Source organism: Schistocerca gregaria, chromosome 4, assembly GCF_023897955.1.
Source record: "Schistocerca gregaria isolate iqSchGreg1 chromosome 4, iqSchGreg1.2, whole genome shotgun sequence".
In the NCBI taxonomy this organism is placed as follows: Eukaryota; Metazoa; Arthropoda; class Insecta; order Orthoptera; family Acrididae; genus Schistocerca; species Schistocerca gregaria.
Window position 1 is genome coordinate 604,136,235 of NC_064923.1, and position 20,238 is coordinate 604,156,472.

General features: G+C 39.9%; 3 non-coding genes across 3 annotated transcripts; all 3 read right to left on the reverse strand.

Moving 5' to 3' along the window:
* Positions 1 to 17,727: 17,727 nt before the first annotated feature.
* Trnat-agu (transfer RNA threonine (anticodon AGU)) lies at positions 17,728 to 17,799 on the reverse strand. Its single transcript has one exon. It is a non-coding gene; the product is annotated as a tRNA-Thr (tRNA).
* Positions 17,800 to 18,069: 270 nt separating this feature from the next.
* Trnat-agu (transfer RNA threonine (anticodon AGU)) lies at positions 18,070 to 18,141 on the reverse strand. Its single transcript has one exon. It is a non-coding gene; the product is annotated as a tRNA-Thr (tRNA).
* Positions 18,142 to 18,411: 270 nt separating this feature from the next.
* On the reverse strand, positions 18,412 to 18,483 carry Trnat-agu (transfer RNA threonine (anticodon AGU)). Its single transcript has one exon. It is a non-coding gene; the product is annotated as a tRNA-Thr (tRNA).
* Positions 18,484 to 20,238: the final 1,755 nt, after the last annotated feature.

The window sequence follows — 20,238 nt, forward strand, 5'->3', positions numbered from 1 at the left end:
TTGCTGGTAAGGAGACGCCAGACCACACATGACATGTAGAATTCAGAAGAGTTCAGTTAGACTAGCGATGATATAACCAAATACTTAATGATCTCAGTGTCAGCTCCACTGCACTCCCTGTAAAAGAATCTTAATACTAACTAAATTTAGTGGAAGGGGTTCAAGACTTTCCTATTTTTAGTTAGCTGGTAAAATAACGTCGAAAAAGCAGTTAAGTTTACCATTGGAAATTTTATTCCACCAACAAAACATTGTTTATAAATTGCACTATTGATAAAAGGAGATGTTTCAATACAGGATGGTAAAAACCAACTGCGTTCAACAAAAATGTGAACGAATATTCCCTGAGTCGGTTTCCAAGTTCTACAATGGATCGAAGGATGACCTATGCCATATCACATCTATAATCTAGGTTTAAATTAAGTTTCACAAAAAAGCAAACTATCAAAATGGTCTACAGTGACCCGCAATTATCTTTAATTACTTATCTAACTTGTCGTAAATTAAAGTGGCTGATGTGACTTCTCAATAACTATATAACAGAAAGGTCATCACGTTTCAGATTTTTACTTCAAGTGGCAAATGTGAACTCCATGAGCTTTAATTAACGATCGAACGTAGTATCACGCAAAAAAGGGGGTGTAACAGATGAGACTTCTGCAGTTCTGAGTGAACCCTTATGCGCTCAAAAATGCTGCCTCGCGTGCGTTCATTACCTTGTCGGTGTTTAGGCAGCGTCAGGGCGGCAGCGGGCAGCACAGCTCCGCTCACCTCGCCATCTCGGAAGCAACTCTCTTCTAACTTCTCCTTACTACCGCTTACCGAAGTTGGTTTAAAAAAAACTATCTGGCTGTGTTTTCATCTGAACAATCAGGGTCTCAATGTTAACCTTAATTCTGTCTATCCAATGAGAAACGTTATACTTTTCATGGTGGGGCAATGTTTTTAAAGTTTGCAACGTAGCAGATATGCGAAAAAGTCTCACGCTAAAACTTGCAGCTGGTGTGGTCCTTTTAGCGTTATCGTAAGATCTATACTGTTCTTCTGGAGGGCTCTATCTTTTAACATGAGCTGGGGGGTGGTCCTAACGTAACAGACACGCGATAAAGTCTCACGCTAAAAGTTGCGGGTGATGTGGTCTTAGCGGTTAGCTGGCGACGTGGGTGTCCATCCATCCCTTATCGTGGGGCCTTTCAGCTTAACACGGTTCTACTCTCGGCTTCTGTTCTCGTTTCTCCCCTAGGAACTGCGTCTGTCTCACGGTGGGAAGGTATGACATGCATTTAGGCATTCTTGTGTTAGTCTGTGGTATTCCATTTGCTCACTCGTTACTCATATTACTTTGGTTAATTTAATGTCACTGTTTATTCGGAGCTATGTGACATACTACTGGATTTGTTTATCATGTCAGGGTTTTCATGGAAGTTGATGGATTTGCCTGACACCTTACACAGTAACAAGAAATACACATGCATCTGGTTCAAAACTGAAACACATCTCAAAAGTGCAATAAATGCTTTCCAATCAATCAGAGGTGAAGCCGAACAAACATACACTAATTTTTTTTACTTTCTTTTTATAACAAGCAATGATACGACCGCAATAAACATGAACGTAGTGTAGCGAAATTTGTGTATCAGCGTATAACACATCTCGTTTCTTCGTTAGTGAGGAGCAGCACCGGTACATATTAATGTGGGGTTTGTGGAGGTTTTGCAGCGATGTGAGCAGCCCTGGGTTAACATGGCTTTTAACTGAAACTAAGTATCCTATCCGTGTCGTGCCTCATTATGAAGGAGAGACCGAAATGTTTACTGAGTATATTGCGCAGAAAGTGTAATTGGGGGGGGGGGGGGGGAGCTCGAGCACACAAGACAAAATCCTTGTGATTACTCGAGTCAAAGAGACACATTTTGTTAGTTGGATTCTGGTTACTGATAGATGGTGTTGAAACTAATTAAGCAGAAAACGACCATATGTAACGGTTAGCTGCAAAATAAAATTAGTTTCTTTCTTCAAAACTTAAGAAGGTTGAAAAACAAGATAACTGAGCTTCTTGTATGCCTAGAAGACGTGGAAAACTCTGAAGTAATACCACTTCTGTGCCTCTCTGAACAGCACATAACCATAGGGCTGGAGAAGTTAAATATCAGGTATTATAGACTAGCATCATTTTCGTGTAGAGTTATCATAGAAAAAAGGGGTTGCATCATATGTAAAAGTTGGATACACAGTCAAAAATATTGCAAGTTTTTTCGTGCTGATCATAACCTGGAAGCATGTACTTGTGAGTTGTTACTGCAGAATACTTTTCTGTTAATCGTAACATTATGCAGATTCCATCTAGAAAACATTCAGCCATTTATGAGAAATCCAGATGCATTATTCAGCTACGCTCTCAGCATAGATCTAATTTTAGTAATCAGTTTTCCAACTCGTATGCAGAAAGAAAGTAGGACGCTGTCTGAAACTAATAATGTGGGGACTCAGTTGTAAATGAGCTATCTGGCCAAGATATTAATGGAAATAAACACTTTGGCACCTTACAACCCTAAGGAACGTTCATACAAAACAGTTAGGCTTATTAATGAGAACAAGACACAATGTCTTGAGAGTAATTTTAAAGGTGTTGTATGGGATGAGCTGTATACTGTACAGAAAGAGATGCTAATTTCAAAGTAAATTTTATCCATAGTAGATTTTGTGTCAATATTTGATAGTTGCTTTCCTAAGAAATCATCCAGAAGATCCATTTAAATAAACAAGCAAGTCATGAAAAACTAATGGAATTAAAATCACATATAAAAGATTTTTATGTAAAGCCAAAGAAAGTTGGGATCCAACATTACTTGAGTATTATAAAAAAATATTGTAGTATTTGAAGAAAAGTCATCATGATGTTCAGAAGAATGCACATTTTGACACAAATAAGCAATACAGATAAAAAGATAAAAACTATGTAGGATATTGTCAAATAGGAGAAAGGACAGCTAAATGTCAATGTTGTGACTGATAATTAACACGTTGCAAGTACTTTTAACAATCACTTTCTAAACGGAGCAGCAAGAATAGAATTAAATACTTCAGTTCAAGAAGTAAGAGAATATATTAAAAGTGTTATTCCCCAAAACTTTAAGTGACTACAAGTAACACCAACATCCTTCACTGACACTAATAGAATTATAAAAATTCTAAAACACAAAAGCTTAAGTCGTGTTGATGGAATTTCAAACAGAATTCAGTAATGTTCTTAGTTTTATATGTTGTAACGTATATGCAACAAATTTGCAACAGCAGCGACTAAATCTAACCGCATAACACTGTGTGAGTGTTGAATGAGTGTCAGTTTCACTGTCATTTAAGCCCTGAACAGATCGCTACATGCAAAACTTAGAATTAACATATGGATAAGCTATCTGACTGCGTATCTGAATATGAAAACCTACAGGAACAAATGAACCTGTAACAATGAATACCTAAGCTACCGAACTGCGTTTTTGAACAAGCATTTTCAAGTGATACAGAATCTGACTTGTGCAACGGAATTTACTGGACTAGAATACATGACATGTTGTGGTGTGTCATTGTCTCTGTTTGGCCCTACGTTTTGCGCTCACATCTTTAGGTGACTGCCTTTTTCTATGCGACTTACAGCAATATGCAGCAGCATGCAACAGCAGCGGCTAAAGCTTATTGTTGCTAAGAATGAATTTAATAAAAAGAAGTTTGCTTGAGTCCTGTTAATTATTGAATAAATTTTGAGAAGGGATTTAATTAAGTTTTTTAAAACTTCAGAATTATCATGGCCAATAATAGACAATGACATAAGTGTCAATAATGGCTGAGTACCAGATCAACAAATTATTTCAGTTTCAAAATTGCATTAACATTTAGTAACCACAGCATATTATTTAGATGTGGAGAATAATAATTATGATTTGGAGGATAAGGAGGCCTCCTTACTGCCACGCGAAACACTGGATTATTGCAAACGCGGAATAACAATCACGAGCCTAACCCTTCAATTGCTTTAGCGCTATGCTTGTGAATTTCACCATGAATTCCATCTTCAAGCGTAATTCAGCCATCTAAATCTCTCCCAGCTATATAAATGAAATCAAGCCTTGAGTGTGGTAAGATCTGCCATCACCGACGTGAGGGCAGCATGACACATCTTCTGTCTCCGTGCTCTCGACCGACACTGCGACTTCCACTCTCGCAGACAGACCTCGTCGCACAACAATGCTTAGAATCGCGCTCCCATGTTCTCCCTGTCGCTTCTTTAAGAATTTGAAAGGGTCTCACGTACAAATAGGATAAAAGGAGCTAAAAATTCTTAATTCAAACATTTAAACAAAATAATTATGGCTGTAGAAGTTCTATTCATGTTAATTGTTCATTATTGGCTCATTTATCTTGTGACCATTTTGTGTGCCTTTTAGAATAAGTAATAAGGCACATTTTAACACATGAGAAATTTCAAACTGTAAAGTTTAGATATATAACAAGAATACCATGTAGAGTGTTCTTGTTTTGCAAGAATGAAATGTTCATTGACACAGCGGCTTGTATTGTCAGTGTAATTTAGACATCACTGTGTAATTGTGGCTTTCGAAGGCAAAGTTCAGTATTTTTGACACAGTGTTCTGTATTGTCTGTGTCCTTTCACTGATACAGCACTGTGTGATTGTGGCTCACTAAGGCAAGGTTCAGCATTCGTCGCTGATTGCCACTCAAGAACAGGTACCTACTGCAGACATCCATTATGAAGACAGACCACCTTGGTTGTTGCCATCACGTGTGCAGCTGCATTTTGTAGTTTGTTTGTGCCCTGGTACATCCCAGTAACTTGATATTCTACAAACAGAAAATACTTATCATAACAACTTCACAGAAATTTTTACATATTCCTGTAAACATAAGTGAAAATAGTTACTTAAGTAACTGCACATGTAGTTTATTTGAATAAAAGTTTGTGAATTGTTTCATGAGACACAATATATTAACATGAATCTAAAATTATTGTAAATAAAACTGAAATGCGTGCGATTATGAGAACTGTCTGATTACTAATTAATATATCTCTCACGAAGTTTATTAAGGTAAACATATAAAATATTTAAGATAAACATATAAAATATTAAGTAATTCTGTACAGGCAGTGTTTCCTTATAATACGAGAGTCGTCCACAAAGCAAGTTCCGTTTCTATCTATCCACGGCAGCGCTATGATAGCATTTCCCAGCATGCGCGGCAGTTACTCTGACTCTAGGAGAAGACATGTACGCCATTTTCAGATCGCTGCTGCCGTCGTGTGCTTTGTAGTGCTTCTTTACCAGGTGTACCGGTATGAAATGAGAGTTTTTTGTGAAAATGAAACACTAATTTTGAATTGAAAAGAAAAAACATTTTATTCAAAGTACTGACTTTTGCTTTCTATACATTTTGACCACCTTTCTGACAATTTGTGGACACCAAGCCAATAGAAATATTCATCTTTTGAAGCAAACCAATCAGACACCCAATTTTCGACTTCTTCGTAGGAATCGAAGTGTTCCTCAGACAATGCGTGTCCCATTGATGAAAACAAATGGTAGTCGGAAGCGGCCAAGTGTAGTGAATACGGTGGGTGGGGTAGCAGCTGCTAGGCAAGTGTTTTGATTCTATCCTGAAACAGTTTTGCTATATGTGTGCAGGAGCATTGTCGTGTAAAAAATTACTTTGCCATGTTTTCTGGCCCATTCTGGTCTTTATTCGATCAATGCATAGTTCAAATTGATCATTTGTCGTCTGTAGCGAAAAGTATTCATAGTTTCACCGGGTTTTAGAAGCTCATGATACACCGCACCTTTCTAATCCCACCAAACACAGAGCATTGTCTTCTTGCCGAATCGATCTAGTTTTGCATTCCTAAAATAAATCCATTTCTCATCGCTAGTAACAATTCGATGCAAAACTGATTTTCTTTCATGTCTTTAAAGCAAAATTTGACAAATTGTTTTTCGGTTTTCCATCTGTCTTTCATTCAATTCATGTGGCACACTTTTGGATCTTTCCCATAGTTTTCAAACGGTCAGAAATTGTTTGCTGTGCAACATTTAGCATTGTTGCCATTTGCTTCCGACTCAAAGTATCATCTTCATCCAATATTCCTTGCAATTCGGCTTCTTCGAACTTTTTTGGTCTTCTACGTTCTTCATTTCTTACATGAAAATCATTATTTCTGAACCGTTGAAACCATCTTTTGCATGTTGCTTCTGATAGAGCATGATCACCATATGCCTCGACAAGCATTCGATGCGACTCTGCACCACTTTTTTTCAAATGAAAACAAAAAATTAATGCTTTCCTCAAATCATCACTTTCTGGTACAAAATTCGACACTGTTAACACGATGAAAACATTTGATGTTGTTTGTTCCACGACTTGATGTATACTAAATATCTTTGACAGATGTCACACCAACCAAACAAAAAAAAATTAAGGCTCGTTCACAACAAATGTTCCCTATCGACACATTTGTATCTTAACGCTCATTTCATACCGGTACACCTGGTATAATATCAGCCGTAATTGAAAATGCCGCTGTATGTGAAATCAGACCTGTGATTCTCTTTCTAAATACAAAGAAAGTTAAACCAAACGAAATTCATCGACAAATCTGCGAGGTTTACGGTCAAAATGCTATGAGTGATACAATGGTTAGAAGATGGGTCAGACTGATCAATGAAGGACGTGATCAAGTGCACGATGAAGAAAGAAGTGGACGCCCGTCTGTGGTTACTGATGAACTGGTGAAGCCTAAGAAAGTCTTGACACCTTGAAATGTCATGTACACTGCTGTTTGGGACAGAAAAGGCATTTTGCTGATTGATTTCCTACCACGAGGCCAAACAATCAATGTACATAGTTGCTGCGAGACCATTAAGAAATTGCGCTGCGCAATACAGAACAAGCATGAAAGATTACTGTCAAACAGTTTTTATTTTTTTATTTTTTTTTTTCAAGATAATGCCCTACCTCACACGGCGAACGTGACCAAACAAAGTTTACGGGAATTTGACTGGGGCGCGTTTGATGATCCTCCGTACAGCCCGGACCTCGATCCTAGCAACTTTCTCCTTACACCTAAAATCTGTCCTTGGTGGTCAGCAATTCAACGATGATGACGAGCTGAAAGAACATGTTACCACATGGTTGAATACACAGGCGGCAACCTTCTATGAAGAAGGCACACAAAAACTTGTGCCACGCTATGACAAGTGCCTATAAAATTTCTGAATCTATGTAGAAAAGTAGTTTAACAGTTGTAGATTTTTGTACAATAAATATTTTTTCTGTATCTGTGTAAGTTTGTTTTAAATAACCAAACGGAACTTGCTTTGTGGGCATGCCTCATACAAACATCAAAGTGTGCTGCTTTATACAGTGTTATACACAAAACTAACACAAAACAAAATTATATTGCCTAAGAAATGCTTTGATATTGCAGCATCATACACAAAAATACTATATATTGCAGACAATATATGGTGCTTGAGGCAGCTATATGCAAGAATGCTAAAAATGTTATTGGACTGTACAGGCAGTAGTTGGCGAATCGAGGTACTATTCTACCACCACCCTAACTACCAAAAAACACACAGCGATCTATACTACACATAAATTGTATCCATCTTTCTACAGTATACGCACTGTAGTAAAGGGGACTGGTATAGTTAGCTTTTTTAGTGTTGTATTCACTATGGAATACTGTTCAACATGTGTTCTGTCTTGTCTTTTCATCTGGGAAAAATTTAATTATTTCTTATACTAACAATAGTATAAATGCTGCATAAAATTCTTTTCATGTTCGTGATTTATTTTTGCAGTGGGTGCTGGCATGTTTACTGTCGTCATTTTGCTTTCTAAAGGAAGAAATTCGTTACTGTCCAAGCTAACTAGTAATACGTTTCTTTCTTTCAGGATTGCCTGCCAAGTTCAGTTTCCTCTGATACCTGCAAAGAGATTATTAGTACTAGGAATATTTTTATATTTTATTTTTTTAAATTAATTCTTTATGGTGCGATTGCTTTCATTTAATTACGATTTACTTCCATCTCTGGCCCTTTCCATCCTCATTTGATTTCTATTATTACCTGAAAATATTTCATTAGTAACATATATATATGCATTATAAATTCTACAGCGCTGTATTTTTCTGTGTTTATTTGTGACAGTGAAAAACTATATCAGACAAAGCTGAATCTTACCTTGTCCGCGATTTTAGTTTTACCTTTCTCCATAAATGTTACGTAGCATTTCCACCTTTTTTTCTTTTTAGAGCTGTACCCCGAACTATCTCTGTGAGACTCCTTTGAAAAGTTTGCTTAACCTAGAGTAATCGTAACAATGAGCATTTACTAATAATATAATAATCCAAATGTCTTCGAAAGACCTTCTTACGAAATATTTAACACTCGAGGCGTCTACAATGGACTCTCTAGGCATCTTACCTTCCTTTACTTACTTTAAAATGGAGGAATTCCTTTTAATCCTCTTGTACTACTTAACACTAATCCTTTTCTGGGAGTGCTGTCGTCTTGTTGTGTTTATTTTGCTTTCCGAATCTGTTCCTACGGGCAGCTCATACAACTATAAGTGGTATTATGCATCAAATTCTGGAGTGCTCTGAAAACTAACATTATGCTTTAGCAAGTGGAAATTTCTATACATAACATGTCTCGTCGTGATCTGCGAGAATAATCATTTCAACACTTAGCAAGCACAGGACTGTTTTACGACGATAATGATACAGAAATGAGTATCGTCTATTATTTAAAGGTGGAAGGACAGATGAAATATTTGCCGTGCAGACAACAGCGAACACTTCTTTTCACAATGTAGTAAACCTGTTTCTCTCTTAAAAGGAACGCTTCAGCAAGAGCTGTGGCGAAGTTTTACGAGCTGTCTGTTGGGGGTACACACAAAAAAGGCGAACTGGTAACTACTTCCTAAGCTGGACGACGAACTCTCCCGCTAATGCCTTTGGCCTTGACCTACCTTGTGGCCAGCCGCGTCAAGCTAAAGGAAAAGAATAAAATGCTTCACTCTCGCCTCCCAGTCTCTCGAAAGCTTATTGTGGCGTCGTAGTTTCTTACCTTGAGTGGACACTTGTTGTTAACATAGTGAAGAAAATACATCTTAAAACTAACACATAATACATAAAATATACATAGAAGAATACACTTGAAAATACACAGCTTATTCAATGAATGGCCTTATGTGTGAAATATGATGTAAGCCTGTACTCTTGTGGGTACGTAAAGTTCGACGTGTTTTTACAGCTGATTGTGCTAGTAACAGTGCTCTTTCAGAGGAATTGTTTCGAGGAACTGATGACCTTATTTCAACAAATCACGCTGATTTTGCTGCTTTACGTCTTCTTTGGATTGCCCATCTGTTACTCACGGTTGCGGTTGTCTTCTGTGACAAATGGGAGCAGAATTATTATGACTATTACTCTTGGCAGAAATTGTCCAAACTTGATTTGCATTGCCCTGACTATTACATGGCAAATCACATTGAGTGTTGTGGCTGTCTGGTGGATGGTTATCACCATTGTCAAAACTATACTGATTTGCATTATTAAAATGCATGTTCTGGGAAGCATTGTTTCCCTGAAAACTATCACTGTTATAATAATTATTTCTTCTATTACCTGTGTTTCTAAAAATTTTCTTATCATTAAAGTGTCCATTCTGGAAATTTCCATTGCAGTTGTTTCTTTGGAAATTACCATAGTTGCCGATGAATTGTTGATTGGACACAATACCTTGATCATAATGTGTCTGCTGATGGTTTTGTTGGTCGTAATTGTTGCAGTCGTTAGGGCTACTGCTAAAATCTTGCTTAGACTGATTGTTCTGCGAAAACTGTGGGTTCTTTGCAAAGCGTTGCGGATATTCATGCTGGTATGCATTATTTTCCTAACTATAATGATCATTTGAGCGGCCAGTGTTATCGTACTGCTTCGCAGAAGCTTGCATTTGCCTTGCAAAAGATCTGTGAACTCGTCAATATTGTCTGTGCATCTACTAGCTACAATGACATGTTTTATCTAAGTGGTCAGGTACCCATAAGCTCTGCTAGACTGTGCGAATTGTCCAAATACTGGTTTCTACGCACCATGTCCTCAAAGTACAATTTTGGGTGGGGGGGGGGGGGGGGGGAATTCCGATCTTTCGAACGGGTTCTGGTTTAATATGCTGGTTTTTACGTGTGACTGCGTTGTGAAAAACCAGTAAGCCGTCAAAAAGGCGTGCTGAAATTTTGCCAATGATGGGCATTACTGCGCTATGCAACACATTCTAGAAGCCGCCTCATTTTCCAAATAAGAGCACGTGAATTCCAACTTATTTGGAATCAGCCATTCAGGGGGTAAAGAACAATGGAATTGATGAAGCCAGGCCCTTGCGTGTATTTCTTGAGTAACATTACGAAAGGTTTTAAATTTTCGTGCCTGAAGGAAGTGTTTGTAAGTTAGACGTATTGTTTTATGTAATGGAGAGTTCATACACACTCCTTACAGTGTAATGAATCACTGACGCAGATATTTTTTTACAGAGCGGTTGAAATATACCGTTGTTAAACCTCTTCATAAGGAAGGTGACAAAATGGACTTAAGCAGTTATCATCCATTTTCCTTACAGGCGTTTTTTCGAAATGTTCGAAGAATTAATGTACTCAAGAATAGCACCACACTTAAGTGGAAAAAAAATACTTAGCGTATCACAGTTTGAATTCCAGGAAGCTTACTCGACTGAGAATTCTATTTGTATATTCACTCAGAAAATAACACAACACTTAAATAATAAAATATCGGAAATTGGTATTTTTTATGGCTTTTCCAAGTCATTTGAGTGTGTTGATGACGTTATTCTCTTAGAAAAACTTAAGCTTTATGGAAACTGATGGCTTTAAGCATAGCTGGCTTAAATCACACTTAACAAGCAGTATGAAAAATGTTTCGCTTGATAATTCAAATCATGTCAGAAGGGTAGAAAATTTTAGTCACTGGAATGAAATCACAAAAAGGGTCCCACACGGTTCAATTTTGGATCCATTCCTATTCCTTATATATATGATGACCTCCCATTTAACATTCAACAAACAGAATTGGTACCTCTTACAGATGATACTAGTGCTATATCAAATTCCATGAGACAGAAAGCAAGAGAAGAGATGATAAACGATATTTTCAAAGAATAGATGGAAATGGACTCTTCCTCAATTTTGTAAGAACACACTGTATTCAGTTCCGTACAACACATAGAATCATATCAATAATTGACGAAGGAAAAAAGTAAAGGAAAGTCGTATGGTACAAATGGTCAGGAGATCCCAAAGGAAAGGTTCAGCCGCCTAATCGGAAAGGTTTACCCTATCCTTCACCCGCATAGGCATCTTTCCATCGCAAAGTATGAGATTCGTGTGCGTATGTGTAACTGTTAAGTGTAGAGGAGTGTTGTGGGTGTTGTGAGGCAAAGGGAGAGTTGTGGTGCCTTGAAAACATTCTAAGTTTGGAGTTGGTGTGGTCGTATGGGCCGCTTGGCAGACCGGAGCTCGTCAGCAACAGCGTGGTGCCGAACGTTAGCCGGAGCAAGAGGGATAGCCACAGCGCGTTGTCCAGGCCATCCGCGTGGCTGGGAATTCCATGTTGACGCTGTTTCAAGCAATGTGCTTTGTGTCGATGAAGGAGATTTGTATACCCAGAGTGCCAAAGATGGGGGACCTTCTGAAACGATAATGGCAGACATTTCACAGTTCACATAGAAATTAATAGTAGCCAGAGGAGTCATGATACCTCAAAAAGAAACATGTACATTACCATTATTTCTAGAATGATTCTGATGGTGTAATCAGATATCCAGTATCTTTGTTAGTTTAAAGTTTAGTATCTGACAGTAAATTATACAAGTAACACCCAGCAACGAATTTACAAAATGTAAACGGTTCATCCAATTATGTCGATCGACGTGTCTTGAGAAAGCTATTAGTGTAAACCTAAATTGTTCTGAATTACAGACATGTAACTTGAATAGCACATGAGTTATTGGAGGTCAAAGTGGCCAATTACTATTGATCATGGCGTCAGGCTATAAGTACTCCACAGTTACACGAAAAATGCTTATAAATATATTTAATCGTCTATATCTTTGTTTGTTTCAGATATATACTATTCATGAAGACATTGGTCAAATATTTATTGTGTTTTAGAAATCCCAGAGACATTAGGCTAATGGCCTACTTTTGTTTCTATTCCTTTGATACATATTTATTTAATTTGTTTATGTATTTAATAAAGTGTGTTACAGCATGTTTATGGTCCAGCCATAGGAATTTTTATTTAATTTCTAGTTATTTAAATGTAAATCCAGTATTTTGTATATGTTTCAATATGTTTGTGAGTGTGCGTTGGCTTGGAGACATGGCGGGAGTGATCTAGTCAGTCGTTACTATGGTAGGCGACTGCCGAAGTCAGTGGAGAGACTGTATGGAAGTGGGGGAGGAGCATCGGGTCACATGGGACACGGGGGAGTGTTGAGGAATTTGCGAGTGTCGCGGGAGATAAAAATATTTCGTATTTTCGACTTGTGCACATGTGAGATTTTTGTGCCTTCTGCAGTGAAGACGTAGGGTGCGTTTAGAAGTGAATATCTCGCGAGCTATGTTGTTGCTGATAACTAATTACGTGAAATAGGAATCTATTGTTTCCCTGTTATTGAACTTATATCTTATTTAATTGCTAGACCATCGACACCAATAAGTGTTTTACAGTAATAAATGGCGTTCTTAAAAGTACTTCTACTATCGCACTTATCAATTAAATTCGTTAAAATGGTACCTGCAGATTTTATTTAACTACAATCTTTCATTTATAAATTTCTATGTTACATTCATTATTCGGAATTGCCAAATGATAGGAACCTTCGACCATTCGATTCATGTGTGTATTCATAATATATACTGTAGACTCAGCAGTATTTGCGATGTAATGCGGCAACTACGTATCCCAACCCCTAGACAATGAAACCAAGCAAAACTTATAAAATTTCGACTCTGAGTCTGAAGGTACATAGTTGACGGCCACCATTAATTTTTTTGCTAGCCCACAGTGTCACGTTCGTCCTGGTGACGATGGAAAAGGGAGAGGGCGAAGTCTTGCGCCAGCACAAAGCCTACTTCTCTCGAATATCACCAAGGGGGCCATTGAGCTTACCCATCCGACGGACTGGTCTCCATCAACAGTGTCACGTGCCCATTCTTCGTGAGACACTGTGGAGAATTTTGGTATTTAAACCAGGACATTGGCGCAAAGTCTGGTGATAAGGAACTTCACACCACCACCTTTCCTCCCACTGGGCAAATACTGACAGTGAAAACTTATTCCATCAGCAGGATTCGAACCAGCTTACCTCCAGATCGAGCACAAGCACACAGGCTTGCGCTGACAATCTCAGCCACACTGGGCTTATTCATTAACAACATGAGTAAGAGTCAGTAATCAGGGTAGAATGACCCAAACGTTTTGGATAATATACTGATGAAAACTTGAACTGGAAGAAGCATATTACTGAGCTTCTCAAACAATTGTGTTCAGCTACTTTAATATAATTGCTAATCTTGGAAACAAACGAACCAATCTCCTAAAACACATTCAAGTGCCAAAGAAACTGGTACATCTGCCTAATATCGTGCCGAGCACCCGCGAGCACACACAAGTGCCGCAACATGACATGCCATGGACTCGACTAATGTTTCAAGTATTGCTGGAGGGTACTGACACCTGGGCAGTTTGGTGGCCAGCGGAAGTGTTTAAACTCAGAGGAGTGCTCCTGCCGTCCCTCTGTAGCAATTCTGCACGTGTGGAGTGTCGCATTGTTCTGCTCGAATTGCCCAAGTCCGTCGGAATGCCCAATGGACATGAATGGATGAAGGCGATCAGGTAGGATGTTTACGTATCTGTCAGGTGTCAGTGTCGCATTTAGACTATCAGTGGTCCAATATCACTCCAACTGCACACGCCCCACATCATTACAGAGCCACCGCCAGCCTGAACAATCCCCTGCAAACATGCAGGGTCCATGGATTCATGAGATTTCGCCATACCCGTACACGTGCCTCCGCTCGATACAGTTTGAAACGAGACTGGTACGACCAGGCAACACGTTTCCAGTCAACAGTCCAACGTCGGTGTTGAAGGACCCAGGCGAGACGTAAAGCTTTGTGTCATGCAGTGATCTAGGGAACACGAGTGAGCCTTCGGCTCCGAAAGCCCATATCGATGATGTTCCATTCAACGGTTCGCACGCTGTAACTTGTTGATGTCCCAGCATTGAAATCTGCAGCAATTTGTGAAGAGTCGCACTTCTGTCACGTTGAACAATTCACTTCAGTCGTCGTTGGTCCCGTTCTTGCAGGATCCTTTTCCAGCCGCAGTGATGTCGGAGATTCGATGTTTAACTGGATTCCTGAAATTCATGGTACGCTCGTGAAATGGTGGTACGGGAAAATCCCCACGTCATCCCTAGCTCGGAGATGCTGTGTCCCATCACTCCTGCGCCTACTACAACACCACTTTCAAACTCACTTAAATCTTGATAAACTGCCACTGTAGCGGGACTAGTCGATCTAACAACTGCACCAGACACTTGTTGTCTTGCATAGGCGTTACCGACAGCAGAGCCCATATTCCGCCTGTTTACGTATATCTGTATTTGAATACGTATGCCTATACCAGTTTCTTTGGTGCTTCAGTGTATTTGACATATTTGCACTCAATGATATCTTATGAACTAGTTTTAGGGTGTAACTCATTTATTAGAAACGAGGTACTAATTACAGGAAAGCGAGTAGTAAGACGAATATGTGGTGTTCACCCATGGACTTCAAGTATGTACTTCTTCAGGAGCTAGGTGTTTTGAGTGTGCCATCACAATATACGTATTCGCTGACGTAATTCGTCATAAATAGTCCACCACAATTTGAAAAGAACAGTGAATTTCATAGCTACAACAACTACTACTACTACTACTACTACTACTACGTGATCAGGCCGAGTGGACCGAACGCATCTACAAGTTTCCTCCTCCACTGTATTCTGTCCATTGCTGCTATACGCTAACAGTTCACATCTATTGACACTTGGTTTAAATCTTCATGGATTCCATCCCTCCAACATTTCTTGGGTCTTCTGGCGGTCCCTTCCCTGTAGGTGTGTAGTCCAGGAGCTTCCGAGGCAATCTGTGATACTCCATCCGGGCCACATGGCTGGCCCACTGTATTCGTTTGGCTTTGACAGTTCCTGCTATGTTGGGCTGCTGGTATAGTTCCTCAAGCTCTTGGTTGCATCTGATCCTCCATTCCCCTGTATCTGCATCCAGAACCAGACCGAATATCTTTCGAAGCACTTTTCTCCCAAAAACAAGGAGCTTATGGAAGTCCTGTTTCCGGATACTTCGCCAGCCGGAGTGGCCGTGCAGTTCCAGGCGCTACAGTCTGGAGCCGCGCGAGCGCTACGGTCGCAGGTTCGAATCCTGCCTTGGGCATGGATGTATGTGATGTCCTTAGGTTCGTTAGGTTTAAGTAGTTCTAAGTTCTAGGGAACTAATGACCTCAGAAGTTGAGTCCCATAGTGCTCAGAGCCATTTGAACCATTTTTTTCCGGATACTCCATGTCTCACAGCCATACAGAACAACAGGCTGGAACATGGTTTTGTACAGTCGAATCTTGAACTCTGTGGAGAGATAGCTGGAGCGAAGCAGCTGTGCCAGACTGTGGTAAGATCGGTTTCCTGCTTGTATTCTGGCATTGATCTCTGCTTCACATGACCAGTTCTCAGTGAAAAGCACCCCTAGGTATTTGAATTCTTGCACTCTATTGTAGGACTGGTCCCCAACCTATAGTGATTGTAGATGATCAGCAGTCTGAGAATGACCACGCATCATAACGAGGTACTCGTTTATGTTTAGCCCAAATTTGCTGGCAGCCTGCTTTAGTGCTTTGGTCATTTGCTCCAACTCCTCTTCCGACCTAGAGAGTAAACAGATGTCGTCTGTATAGGCTAAGTATGTCGGTCTCTTTCCTTCGATTTCAATCCCTTCGTTCTCTTGGAAGGTCTCGAACCCATCTCCTTGCCTGAGTCCTGTCACAATTTCAAACTCCTCAGTTACGCGGTTTCCCATTTTCAGCTTTGCACGTGTTTCGTTCAGACAGATCTTTATTAGACTGATGAGTTTCTCTGCTATTACAAACTCCCTTAAACAGCTGAGCAGGCTCTTGGGATGAATGCATTCATAGGCCTTCTTAAAATCCACGAATAAGATAAGCAAATCTTTACCATATTCACCCAGTTTCTCAGAAAGCTGCCGGAGACTGAACATGTGATCTACTGTTTACCGTCCTGGCAGGAAACCTCCCTGGTGCTCCCCAATCACCGATTCTGCCACTTGCTGAATTCTATGTATGAGGCAATTGGACAGGATCTTATAGCATACGTCACGCAGAGTGATTCCTCGATAGTTGTCACATTTCAGTTTGTCGCCCTTCTTATGTATTGGACAAATCAGAGCTGTTTCCTATTCTAATGGTAGTTCTTCTTTGGTCCATATTGCCTGTATCGGTTGGTGTATTTTTTCTGCAAGTTTCTCTCCTCCTGCCAGGATCATTTGAGCATGTATTCTATCTTCACCTGGACTCTTATTCTGTTTAAGGGGTCTGATTCTGATTTTTATCTCATCCAGGGTAGGTAGGGGATAGTCTGCATTGGCTGTAAATGGGTACTGGAAATCAAAGTGCAGTTCAGGTTCATCACAATTTAGCAGCTGTCGAAAGTACTCTTCCCATCTTTCAGCTATGTCCCTATCGTTCGTCAGGATCGTATCATGGGAATCTTTGACAACTTTCTGCTTGGCCTGGTGACCTTTGCAGAGGTACTTCACCTTCAGAAACATTTCCCTAGTATTTTGTCCTCTGAAGTCTGTTTCTGCTTCAATGATGATATCCCTTATGTATTTCCTCTTTGCTCTTCTCAGAATTGCTTTTGTAGTCTTTCAGACGTCCTCATATTGTGCTTTGTCCTGTGCCAGATTAGTCCCCTTCAGCCAGTTGCTCCTGGCTTCCTTTCTCCTTTCCAGAGCATCTGCACATTCCTTTCCAAACCAGATCTTCTTGCCCACTGGGTTTCCCAAGAGTTTTTCCTTTTCTGTATCCCTAACTGAGCTCTGGATGTTTTCCCTCATTAGTTCGAGGTCCTGATTCGCGTCCATTTCATTGAGTGCTTCAAAGCGGTTACTAAGTTGCAACTGGTATCCGGTGTTCGTTGCCTCATTTTTAGTTTCTCCACGCGTTACCTTTCCACTCTTTTCAACTTAGGCCTCGTTCTTCCTTTACACTGTATGTTTAAAAGGCCTCTGACCAGGAAATGATCACTTCCACCTTCGGCATCTCGCGCTGTCTTAACGTCTAACACCCGTCTATTGGCTCTGAGATCAATGGCAACATGGTCTATTTGATTTACAGTTCTCCCATCTGGTGGCACCCAGGTTCCTTTATGTATTTTTTTCCGCTGGAAGTTTGTGCTGGAGATGAACAACCCTAATGTTGTAGCGAAGCTGATGAACCTAACTCCAGTGTCATTATAATGATCAAATATGATCGAAGCAGACTAAATCAATTAAAGTTTGTGCCGCGGCCGGGACTCGAACCCGGGTCTTCTTGCTTACTAGGCAGATATGCTACCACTACACCACCGAGGCACTATGGCAGACATAGCTGCACGAATTACCTAGGTCGAGTTCCCTCCCCAACACAAACTTTAATTCATTTTCCCTTAATACCGTCACTATTGCCAGGGCTCGCCGGTATTGGCGAGCTACCCAGCATTGGACGTAGCGGGACGTCTGCAGTACCATATGGTGATCTTCTCAGATCTTATAATTAAATGTGTCCTTTGAGACTCCCATCTCGTTATTATATCACGATAATGATCAAATATCATCGAAGCAGACTAAATCAATTAAAATTTGTGCCGCAGCCGGGACTCGAACCCGGGACTTCTTGCTTACTAGGCAGATATGCTACCACTACACCACCGAGGCACTATGGCAGACATAGCTGCACGAATTACCTAGGTCGAATTCCCTCCCCAACACAAACTTTAATTCATTTTCCCTTAATACCGTCACTATTGCCAGGGCTCGCCGGTATTGGCGAGCTACCCAGCATTGGACGTAGCGGGACGTCTGCTGTACCATATGGTGATCTTCTCAGATCTTATAATTAAATGTGTCCTTTGAGACTCCCGTCTCGTTATTATCTCACGATAATGATCAAATATCATCGAAGCAGACTAAATCAATTAAAATTTGTGCCGCAGCCGGGACTCGAACCCGGGACTTCTTGCTTACTAGGCAGATATGCTACCACTACACCACCGAGGCACTATGGCAGACATAGCTGCACGAATTACCTAGGTCGAATTCCCTCCCCAACACAAACTTTAATTCATTTTCCCTTAATACCGTCACTATTGCCAGGGCTCGCCGGTATTGGCGAGCTACCCAGCATTGGACGTAGCGGGACATCTGCTGTACCATATGGTGATCTTCTCAGATCTTATAATTAAATGTGTCCTTTGAGACTCCCGTCTCGTTATTATCTCACGATAATGATCAAATGATTTAGTCTGCTTCGATCATATTTGATCATTATCGTGAGATAATAACGAGACGGGAGTCTCAAAGGACACATTTAATTATAAGATCCAGTGTCATTGCTTAGGTTGTGTAGACTGTGGCTTCCTCTTTTGTCTTGGAATATTTGTTCTTTCCCAACCCTGGCATTCATATCACCAGGGAAGATCCTCAGGTATCCACTTGGTACAGCGTCCATCACTGCCTCTAGCTGTGCATAGAACTCGTCTTTCACTTCACTTTCGCTATCCTCCGTGGGAGCATGACAGTTCACAAAAGTCGCCTTAATATGCTTTACGTCCAGTGTTAGAACAGATATTCTTGGGTTGACTGAAACGAATTCTAAAACATTAGTGGCCAAGGTCTTACTGACGCAGAAACCAGGGCCAAACAGATGACCTCGTTCACAGTTTCCATAGAGAATAGTATACAGTTTTCAACATCAATGCTGCCAGCATCGTCCCACCGGATTTCTTGCAGTGCAACTAGGTGTAGTTCGTACCTCTGAATTTCCTTGACCACACTGATTGCAACTCCTGCCTTGTACCGACTCCTTACATTCCACGTTCCAAATCGTGTACCGTTTCTTTGCCATTGACGTCGTTTATTTTTGTCAGTAATGTTCCGAGGCTTACTTGTAGTCTTGAAAGCATGTTTAATTTTTTACGAAGAGAGGATGCTGCAACACTAAATAGAAATATGACCTTTATTACACGTTATTAAAGCTGCGAGTGGTTTAGAAAGAAGTTCAGCATGCACCAGCAAAAATATTTGATCTTTGCCCAATAACATAAAATGTCTCACAGATTGCAAAGCAGGTTTTAAATCCAACATAAAATAATTTCTCCTAAACAACTCCTTCTATTCCGTTGACGAATTTTTACTTAAAACTAGTATCCAATAAAGAAAGCATTGTTTTTAAGTGTAGTTACATGATTAGAACTAAAAAAAAAGGTGTTCATTAACGTTCACACTAAACATGTATACTGTATGTATCCTGTAAACTTAGTCATTCCACATCATTTGCATAAAAGAATCGTTCAAATGATATGTGGAACATGTACCTGACTGAATGATTAGCTGCTCGACTAGGGACTATACCACGCTGACATCCATAGATTTTATTTACAACTTAGGAGGTTTTTTTCTCGCTACTGCAGATAAACAGTGGGGACAAAAATCGCTTTTCACTTTAATGATGTCCAAAACTATCAGTTATCATTCTATGTGTTAGTAGCGCAAAGATTCCTCCACAAAGTTCTTTCGCAATTTAGCATTACTCCCTGTCTTCAGATGCGCCGACTTAATACTGTTGTAATGTAATCAAAAGCGTGTGTTCACTTCAAACTATTGTTACTCTTACTAAGTCTTATATATTTACAGTTTTGAACATCATTAGATCTCCATTCGCACCAGTAACAATTAATTGACTGTGAGAGACGTTCGTAGCAATATATATGATATTCAAAGAAATTGTTTATCTCTCACTTTACTTATTGTAGA